Raw genomic sequence first — 11,490 nt, 5'->3', positions numbered from 1 at the left:
AGGACTGGTAAGAAACTGGCAAAAGGTTCATAGCATGGCAACCCCCATTTCTGTCCTGTTGATCATGGCGGAAGGTTTGGCCCATTAAGCCTGCAAAAGAAGCCAGGCTCAGACTGAGAAAAGCCTCTGGACAAGTACACTATGATTAAATTATGCTTAGGTGGGAGCTGGAGAGACGGTTCAGTGGTTCCAGAGGTCCTGAGTTCAAATCCCAGCAACCACATGGTAGCTCCCAACCATCTGTAATAGAATCCAATACAGTGACAGTGTGCTCACATACATAAAATCTTTTTTTAAATGTGCTTAGGTCCTAAAGAAAGAAAAGAAACTCAGTAAATAATCACAGGAAGAAATATTTAGTTTGAAAATAAGAAAGTGACGTTCTAAGGAGAGAACTAAAGGTTAAAAAGGAAATATTGTCTATGTTTAAAAAATAGAGGAAAAACTCAATGACAGAGGGCCATGGAACCCTATATAATTTTGTTCCAATTATCAGCATGCAAGTAATTATATGTTCATTAAAGATTGTAGTTGTGTATATCCTCTTCAAGAACTATCAGAATAAAACAGACTTAGATAAGGAGAGGGCTGTAAGATGGAACACTGGGTTACAGGCAACAGAACAGAAACTAGAAGGTCTGGAACAACAAGAAAGGCAGCTGCAGATGAAAACATCCACAAGGGCTTGAGAAATTAGAATGGCAACCCATAATTCAATATATTGAATTAAGAGTACACATAATGGGGGCTGGCAAGATGGCTCAGCTGGTAAGAGCACTCACTGACTACTCTTCCAAAGGTCCTGAGTTCAAATCCCAGCAATCACATGGTAGCTCACAACCATCCTTAATGAGATCTGATGATACCCTTTTCTGGGATATCTAAAGACTGTATACTTACATATAATAAATGAATAAATCTTTGGGCCAGAGCAAGTGGGGCTGGAGAGAGAAGAAAAAGTGTCTGAAAACAGCTACAGTGTACTTACATATAATAAATAAGTAAATCTTAAAAAAAAAAAGAGTTCACATTATTATGTTTGCTGTTACCTTAGAAAAATGTCATACAATAGATGATGTGTTTCATTTTATAGAGTTTGGAAAATTAAGAAATGTACATGTATTGGTACATCATACTATTGATAGATGGCTTTTGCCTTGAATTCTGAAAAGGATGATTCTAAGATTGCACATTTATTAGAGATGGTAATTTTCTTAGAGATGCCTTTACAAATTGAAGTTGATAATGCTTCAACAGATGTATCCATTAGAATACAACAATTCTTTTTTAGACATTATGGCATAACACATGTTACAGATATAGCTTAAAATCCTACAGGTCAAACAATTATGGAGGGATTGAATCATACTTTAAAGGAAATGCTTATTGAGTAGAAGGCAGATATGAAATCTCATAAAGATAGTTTAAATAATGCTCTATTGGCTTTAAAGCTTCCTTAATACTAACCAATATCCCAAATGTTAGGGGACTCTCCAAAAGGAAAACAATGCCCCAAGACAGCAGGAAGCAATTTTAGAGAACTTTGCCCCATACACAAGAGGTGAGGTGAATGTTTTCAGTAATTCAATGGATGATGGATATTTTTCATCATTTAAGGAGAGTTCACAAATTGTTCTAGTCTTGGGCATGGATGAAACAAAATGACGAAGGTTAGATTCAAGGGTTTCTTTTCTCTTTCTTTTTCTTTCTTCTATCCTTCCTTCTCTCATAACTAGTATTGGGGGAAATGTGGGAGAAGAGATGAAAGGAAAAGGGGGCATATAGAGAAAATAGAAAATAGGAATAAAGGGTTGATTATTGACTCTATTCTTAAACTATTAGCGCTACTACTAGCCAGAACTCTTACATTGTTGGTATAGATCTTTGTATATTGATGTTATCAACTCCTTTTCAAGTTTTACACCTATGTAATCGTTAAAAATGCAACGTTAAGTTCTAGTCCTTTTGAAAGCTGCTATTACAAACTGTTTAGGATAATTAAGTAATACAAGTTAACAATTAATCAATTATACTCATAGTCATGTTAGATACTAGCTTCATTAATTACAAAAATATGTTTCTTAGGTTGGAAAGATAGTAAATAGCTGGTAACAAGGAATGTTTGCCAGTTCAGATATACTAGATAGATATATGGTCTTCAAAAACCTCAGAGACCACAGAATATAACATTTTATCATGTTTTATTATTTTACGGTTTGTGGGGGTTTTTTGTTTTGTTTATTTTGGTTTTTTTTTGTTTTTTTTTTTGTTTTTTTTTGTTTTTTTTTTGTTTTGTTTTTTTTGTTTTTTTTGACTATGAGCCATGTCAGCTCCTGACAGCACCCCTTTCTACTTGAAAGAAGATGATGACCATTGAAGAATTTCCTTATGGAGTTTGTTTCAAATATGGCAGGCTGCCACTGGGCAAAAAGCTGCCATTGCTTCAACTGATGGCAGTATGCTGTCCAAAACATACAAACGGGATGCAGAGCAGTCAACTGCTGAGCTTTGCCAAAGCAAGGTAATCAGTCCTTCATCATTTCTGCTTAACAAAAAAAGGTCTGTCAGATATTCTGGGCCACAGGGCTTAAGATGATTGTCCTACAGCTCAGAGAAATTTGAGGGGACTGTCCAGCAGCCAGCTTTCTCTGTCATTTCTATAGTTGTGGAAGCTGCTAGCTCTGCACTTCCTATACACTCAGGTAATATTTATTCCTTTTCAAGTCTCTGACGGGGTTGAAGATGAGATAGTTATTAGTCACAATAAAAGCTTAAGTTGTTTAAGATTTAAGAAAATATTTTTAGGCTGGTAGCACAAATTATGATAGAAGATGATTTTTATACAGAACTCTGAACTCACCAAGATAGAATAGATAATAGAGTCATTTCTCTTAAGTTGCCAAATATATACATGGACTGGACATTATAAATGAAGTGTTACCTGATAGTTTTCATAATTGTTATTATAGAATGTAGTTCATTATTGTAAGAGAAAGAGCTTTCTATTAGACTAAAAGAGGGAAATATAGGCAGACTCTCTTGTACTGTATGGAAGCATCACCTGTCAATTAAATGCTGTTGGCCTATTAACTTAGGCAGGAAACAGGGAAGTGGGAGTTCCGGGACAGAGGAAGGATTTCTGGGAATAGAGTCAGGCACAAAAGAGATTCACCCCAAACTCTGGAGGAAGACATTTGCATGAAAGTGAGGGTCAGGCAACCAGACACTTGGCAGAACTTAGAATAGAATAACAGGACGATTGAGTTAAGAAATAGTTGGGAAATGAGCAAAACTATTGACCTAGCGTTTGTTCATATATAAGAAGTCTCGGAGTCATTATTTCAGGGAACACAGTGGACAGGTTAAAAAACACAAGGTTACAGATGGTTTAATTAGTGTGTGTGTGTGTGTGTGTGTGTGTGTGTGTGTGTGTGTGTGTGTGTGTGTATCTACACAGTGTATGATCTTTCCATGAGTAGAAATGAGAGTAGATCTCTCAAGAGTCTTTGCTGCTAATATATAGACATTTGACCATTTACCAATGGCTCTAAAACTAAGCAAGCCACAGAGGGCTGTAGACACTGTTCTCGTGGCAAGAATGGACATCGAGAGGCATTTGGTTTTCTGTAGGAGCTTATGTGGAGTCAGGCTGGCAGCCACTTCTGGGCCTGTGGCTATTGACTATCATCAGGCAACCACAACTGGATTTATTCTATTGCAGCCTTAGGGTATTTGAGACATCATGTTTGCCTTTGGGCTATGAACCATCTGGATTTTGGCATCCTTGGCCTTTCCTTCCAGCAAGTCTAATTAATATCATATAATAAAGCATGACTGAAACTGCATGGAGTAGATTCTTCTTCTCAAGGATTCCAAGATGCTGAGAATTGGGGGATAGCCCCGTGTTTGGATTTGAGCATCCTATGGGCAGAGGTAAAATATAGCAGCGAGCCACAGATGAGTCGTCAGTCAGTAGAACAATTGTTGTATAGAAGCTAGGAAGACTGTGTTCTGCCTCAGTTCTGAGAGACCGTTTCCTCCCATTCTAACTTAATGGATGGAAAAGAACCCGACCAGCACCTCCTGGGACTCTCTGTGAGACCATGGGGATGAAGGGATCAGAATTCGAAGCTGAGAGCTTTTGAGGCTCTGATGCAAGGCCTTGCTGTTCTAGATGAGGGGTGGGAATGCTGTCTCCTTACCCTAAGCCTGGGGAGGTTTTTACCTGGGGAGCTGTAAGAGGAGTCCTCCCACCACTGAGGGCTGGGGGTGGGGGAGTGCTGACTAGGGAACAGGGTGGTAGACCCCATCTGTGGGTGGGCTAAAGTCAATTCAGACTGAGAAAAATCTGCAAAGTCAAAGAAAAGCTGGCTTTGGAGATGAGAGGCAGAGTAGGGATGCTGCCCTGGAATCAGCTCAGTGAGCTGAGTCAAGGGACAAAGGAGATCAATGTGAGGAAAGCCAAGAATCAAGGTGGGACATGCACAGCTGGATCCCCTCAAGGCTGAGGACAGAGCCGAAAGAGGCAAACTAGAATGAGTGCCACCCACTTGAGTCAAAGGAACCACAGGACAGGAACCTGTGGGGCACCTCGCTTGTAAAGATATGAGACAGAGTTAGCTTGTGACATCTATCTGTAGACTCCAGGTGTTGCTATCTTTAATCATGTGTGAGGAGAGGCGATCAAACCATAGCTCACCTACGCTCTGCTCTTTCCCTCTCTTCTCTACCCTACCTTTGCCCAGCATGGAGAAGAAAAGATGGCATCCACCAGGTAGAGGCAAAGCCAAGCAGAGGAGGTAGAGAAGCCTGGAACCTGATGGTTGCTTCCTCCATGGAGGGAGGAAGGTTATCCTCTTCAGCCCCTATATGAAGCTTCACGGGTTGGTAGTCGCACAAATCAAACTGCATTTTTCAGTTCAGCATAAAATGTGCTGGCATCAGTCTCCAGTGGCCAGTGGCCAAATGCAAAATTATCACCTACAGGCCTAATGGACGAAGTGCTGGTTGACAGCGAGGGCCTGGTAGACTGAGGAGAGGGAGGACCATAAAGGCTATGCCATAGGTCAGCAAGTTCACCTAACTCCACAGAAAACCTTTTCAGTTTCTCTCTCTCTCTCTCTCTCTCTCTCTCTCTCTCTCTCTCTCTCTCTCTCTCTCTCTCTCTCTCTCTCTCTCTCTCAGAGGGGCTTAAGGATTTCCGCTTCTCACTTCAAAGCACTCAGTGAGTGAGGATGCTTCTGTGACATCCCTGAAGCACTCTCACCATCTCGGGCGGGCACAGGGCTAATGATGCTGAAAATTAAAGGCAGACGTGGATGCTGAAGATTAATGAATTGTGAACAGTCCAAACTGACAGTCCACCAGGCCTTTCAGGGAACTGCCTGGGAAAAATGACCCTTCTCTCAAGAGGCAGAATAGAGAAACATCAGAGGGTGTCAGGTAACTCCAGGGATCTAACACTCTAGGACGCAAACAAACACAGAACAGAACAGCCTTGGCTGCCATTCTGATGGGATTTTCGTAGACTATTCCCACCTCTAGCTTATGTTCTGGATGTCCCTCATGTGAGAGTTCATGGGAAATAGGACTGGGTGGAGCTTACCCATAGTAGGACCATTACAATGATCCCAGTGGGTCCCAGAACCCATCCTTCTGCTACTTTTTCAATCACTGATACTTTATTAGGAATTGCATTGAATCTGTGGGACTTTCTTTTTCCCATTCCTGTTCACTGTGGTGTCCCCACAGAAAGTACAGTATACCACCTGTGGGATCCCATGAAAAAGCACAGGGGGAGTTGTCTTAGTTACCCAATGCTGGGTCCCAAATCACTACCCATGTAACAGCTTCATACAACATACTTTTCTTTTTTTAATCTCACAGTTTTGTGGGCCAGGAGTAATGGGTCCTCTGTTCTAGATGGCATCTGAGAGCCAAAGTTAGCCCGGGGCGAGAGCTGTACTGTCACTTCAAGACAAAACCAGGGAAGGATCCAGTTATTGTCTCACGGGACTTTGGCAGAATTCAGCTCTGTGGGTTGGAGATTGCCTTCAGCTCCTACCATGGGGGATCTCCACTGCACCATACATGACAAGGCAGCTGACTTCAGGCGAGCAAGGGGTTGGGAACACATTTTTATCTTCATAACACCCTGGTGTGTATTCAATCATGTTAGAAGCAAGTCACAGGTCCCAGCCACACTAAGAGAGTGTCACACAAGGACATGAACACCAAGAGGCAGGCAGGGGTTGTCAAGGGCCATCTTAGAGTCTATTTGCCTCCATAATGAGTTCAGTAGCCTCATTGGATCAGCTAAGCTGTGTGGCACCCAAGGGAGACAGGATGGCTCATGTCTGTGAACTGCTGGCTGGGCCTCATTAACTCAACCTTCATCGTCCAAGTCCTCGCTGCTGCCTGGCTACTTGGGGAAGCAAAGGCCATCTTAAGATGAAAATATCACTACTATTATCAAATCCAACAAACACCTCTCCTCGAGATGCTAGTGTGTGGCTCATTTTGCCAGAGCAAATGTGTGCTAATTGTGTGAGTCTACAATGTAAATACAATTAAACTGATTGCACAGACACTTCAAAGGGAGATTGTTTGGATAACAGAGCTTGGGAGAGACTTTTGGGAAAACTGATGAAACTCTCAAGTAATTCTGCTAAAACGATCCCGGTTCCCATCACGCTGGATTGTTTGAGTATAGAAGCCGATGATAAATTTATTTCTTTTGGAAAAATATCCCAAAAGAATGCTCAGAAAAATAAATTCCTTTCATTCTAAGAGAATTACCTAGACAACTTGAATAAGCATACCTTAGATGTAATAAGCAAAATAACAACTCACATGACTTTAATTACCTTTTTCGTATTTGCTATGAAGTCTGATCTCCTGTAGTGTGTGTGGGTTTGAGTCCTAGCTACATCATTACTGGCTGTGTGATCTTGAGTGGGTTATTTTACTTCCCCAAGCATGAGCTAGCACACCTTTAACAAGAAGTCGCCGACCATAACAGTGCCGTACCACCCACTGCCCCTTCTAACCCAAACAACAAGCCTAAGAGGCCAGCACCAGGACAGACACCTGTGAGAGGGACTTACGGTTGAAGTCACTATCTGGGTATCCCACTTTTGGTTGTTACAAGCTTTGGTAGCCAAGTTACCAGGGAAACGCAAAGGTACTTTAAGGTAGGGATAGGCCGGGTTTGGGGGGAGGCTACTTAATGGGAATCTACCTTAAAGAGTCTCCCAGTGATAAAAGATCGTGAAAGCAACTACCAAAGTCAGAAGACCTGTGATGGGTCCAACGCCGTATCTCCCCTGGCAGCCCAGTGTCCTGCTCTCCCCTGCTCCTGTGTGTACTAGGGTGGAGAAGGAGCAGAAAGCCGAAAACCATCAACGGCCTTCCTCCCTCCTAACTCTCTCTCTCACCCTCCTACCCCACCTTATGTTCCTCCAGGGCACTGCTTTAAAGTTTTCCAACAGTTCTCTTGAGCTCTCAGGAGTCTGAATCAAGCAGGCAAGTCACCATTGAACCATCTCTCAGGGATGCTCTGAACAGAGGCAGGAACCCCACGTGAGGCCCAGTGGTGACTCCTGTTCATTTCCAAACACAGTGCCTTGTGTTTGGTGTTTTCAGTCACGATAAGCCAATGGAGCTTGACAGACTTCAGAGTCCGGAAAGGATCACTGCTGGGCAGATCAATGAGGCGAATGCAAACGGCTGAGCACACCAAGCATGCGTGCTTCCGGCCATGATTGCCGTGGGTGGCTGAGGGACTTTAGGACTGAGACCATGAAACCTGCTTCGTGTTAAGCAAGTGGGTTTCTTCGGTTGAACCAGAGACCACATGGGATCCTAAAGCTTGGGAAGGGAGGGGGGAGTGGAATCTACTCAGTGGTGCCTTGAGAGGGTAGCCTGGGCGGAAGGGAGCGTTATCTCACAGCTGGTGTTGGGCGCCGGCTGATCCTCTGACATCCGGGTGGAAAGATTTGATTCAGCCTTGAGACGAAAGGAGTAGCTCGGTAACATGCCAGATGGTATTTAGTGGTGACACTTGGGGAGGGTGGGTGTTGTTTTAGCAAAAGGTACATGGACAAATTCAATGGCCCGGCATACTGTTTTCCCTTCTCAGATGAGAAAAAGGTTTAGAAAACATGCACAACTCTAGACAGATGATGATGATTAATAATAATAGTTGTTGTTGTACAGATGAGATCTAGATTTTGGCCTTAAACAATATTCTTATCTCTTCTAATTCCAATTACTGCATTTTCAACATTTAAAGGTAAAAATTTCCAAAACTGGTTGGCAACCTATACTTTCCCATTTGCTTAATTAACCCCTCTGAAATACAACTGTTAGCCTTGAATTCATGCTATCTACAAAATCCATAGATGTTCTTGTTATGTTAGAATGTTGGGCCTAAGAAATGAGGTTCACTCGAGGTCTGGGCTGCTGTTCCCTAGAAACCAACCCCAAGATGATCAGCACTGGTGTGCCCCCCCACACCATGCCCCCACAACTCCCAAACAGCTCACTTAGGACAGGGTCTCTAACTCCAATGACCTTCAGCTGGAGCCTGAGAACACAAAGAGGGCCTCAGAGTTGCCTGCCTCAGTCACTGGCTGCTGGCTACAGCTAGAGGTAATGGGCATCTCCAATGACTGAGGGCAAATCTCAGAATCAGCTTTGGCTGGGGAATGGGTACACCTGGCAAACAATAGGCAGCTGGGCCTTCGCCAGCAGCCTCGAGTGACAAACCACAGCTGTGTAGTAGCGCCCCCCCCCCAGACTGGGCCAGGCACCCCAGTATCCAAAGCCTCAGTGGCATGACATCACCAGCTACCACCTCCATAAGAAAGAGCTAAGTGTCTTCACAGCCAGCCATTGGATAACAGCCTCAGGTCTGGCTTCTAGGGAACATGATTGAAGAAGACAAAGAGTAAATTTCATTTCTGTCAACTCACATCCTAACACATAAAACAAATCCACTTTACAAGCTTTGTGGGTGTCTTAGGGTTTGACTGCTGTGAGCAGACACCATGACCAAGGCAAGTCTTATAAAGGACAACATTTAATTAGGGATGGCTTACAGGTTCAGAGGTTCAGTCCATTATCATCAAGGCAGGAACATGACAGCATCCAGGCAGGTATGGTGTGGGAGGAGCTGAGAATTCTACATTTTCATCTGAAGGCTGCTGGCAGAAGACTGGCTTCCAGGCAGCTAGGATGAGGGTCTTAAGCCCATGCCCACAGTGGCACACCCACTCCAATAAGGCCACACCTATTCCAACAGGGCCACACCTCCTAATAGTGCCACTCCTTGAGCCAAGCATATACAAACCATCAGAGTGGGTGTCACAGTCACCCATGGGGATTCGCTGTCCCTCTTTAAACCTGTTCCTCATGGATTCGGATGGAAATCTGTAATATTTTTCCATAGCTTGAGGAAAACAACAGAGATATGAGTTCATATTGCTTGATAGCATAGACTTGTCATCTCAGTTCCTGGGAGGCTGAGGTGGGAGGAACTTGAGTTCAAGGCCAACCTGGGCTACATGGTGAAAGCCTGTCTCAGAGAAACAGGGGCTTTGTTTTCAGCAGGCAAAGGTTCTTACTGCCTCACCCTGATGCTCTGAGTTGATGCCCAGAGCTCATGTAAGGGAGACAGGAAAGGACCCACTCCAGAGAGCTGTCATCTGACCTGCACACGTGTGATGGCAGTAGCACATATATGCACACCACTAATAAAAAAAACTCAAGTCAGGAGAAAATATTAAAAGACTGGAAGGAAATAAACTGCGTTAAACCACATTGCGTGATTTTTCCTCACAGAAGGGTGATTTGTTTAATCCTGGAAGTCAGTATGGGGAGACATTAGAAAAGAGCGCTAGGAATCGCTGCATAAAATAAAAGAACTTCCAGTGGTCAAGACCAACATTGCACAGACAGTACTGAATGGTAAACGGAGAGTTAGGGAGGAACAATCCCGCAAGTGGGAGGAGACAAGAATTCCTCAACAGATGCGGAACTGCGACTCGGTGACTAACTGCGTTTGCTGTACAAGCTTGAGAGCCTGACTTCTAGTCCCACCCCCCAGGTAAAAGACTAGGTACGGCGACAGCTGGAACACTGGCAGAGACGGGATATAGCTGGGGATTGGTGGCCGCCAGCTTAGAGCAAAGGAGTAAGGCTAGGTGTTAGAGCAGGGCCAGAGCATCCCCCTCTGGCCTCCACGTGCACAGGCACAGGTGCACACACCTGCACACAGATGCAGCATGCAGCACACATGAAGGGGGTGCTTTTACAAAGATCCTCAACAGACCCGGGTGGCTGAGTAGAGGTGGCATTTTCAGATCACATTCCCTGGCCACATTCCGCAGCAAACCCTCCATCCAGTCAAGGAAATGCACCATTTAGTGTTCTTCTTAGCAAGTGGATATCTTTAGCTATCTGATAACAGCAGTAACTTTTTTTTCCCTCACCAATAATAGGGGTATAAGAGCCAGGTATCCTGGAAATCAAATATATATATGAATCACATATAATCATATATATTTCTGAGTCATTCATATATATATATATATATATATATATATATATATATATATATATATATATGAATGAATGATTCAGAAAGAGAAAAGGTGATATGTGTGATAGAGCCCAAGTATTGGGTGACAGTCAAGTGTACCCTGCCAGATCCTTCCATGTTTCTATAAGAAACTATCATTGGCAGAGCTATATAGTTCTTGAATTTAGGTCATAGGGTTGCCAGGGGGCCCTGGGCACTCATGGAGCACCCTGCTTTCTTTACTATGATGGAGACAAACTGGCTGCTTCTAAGTGTCTACAAAGCTCACTCAGTGCCTTTTGGGAGGTTACAAAAACTCAGCCAACAAACAGCCTTCCCTTGAACCATATCACTCCAGAACCCTGATCTGAGAGAAACCACGGTCTGCTGCTTAGAAGCTACCTGGCCCACGATGCTCTGTTAGAGCAAGCTGCTCTGACCAACCCTGTGGGTGGCACCACATTGCCATGCCCAGTGTACAGTTCTATGTTCTATCCATGTTCATTTCTGTCCCTGTCCACAGCTCCAGCCTTGTGTTCTGCCTACGGTCACGGTGTTCGTTCATTCCTTCTTCCTTCATTCCTTCTTCCTGAACTTCTTTTTGAAGCATCAGAGGTCAGCACCTTCTCTACTTCTGAGCCAGCACCATAACAAGTCATAGCCCTAATTTCTCCACTGCCTCTCCTTTGAGGCTCGCTGAGGACTTAGCGCACTGCAGATGTGGGGCACAGGTGCACAGGCTACTATTATTTTATCCCAGGGGGAAGCTAGGACACAGTGTAAGATAGGGATTTTTTTTCCCCAAGAAATATTCATGAGAAAACTCGTATTTTCTTCCTTCCTCTTAGGCCCTGACATGGTTTCAACCGCTCCCCTGGAAACCAGATAAAACTGCCCGTAATCAGGCA

The sequence above is a fragment of the Mus musculus genome, chromosome 10 (assembly GCF_000001635.26).
Source record: "Mus musculus strain C57BL/6J chromosome 10, GRCm38.p6 C57BL/6J".
Lineage (NCBI taxonomy): Eukaryota > Metazoa > Chordata > Mammalia > Rodentia > Muridae > Mus > Mus musculus.
The sequence above is the reverse complement of the archived record's forward strand: the minus strand, read 5'-3'. Positions refer to the sequence as shown.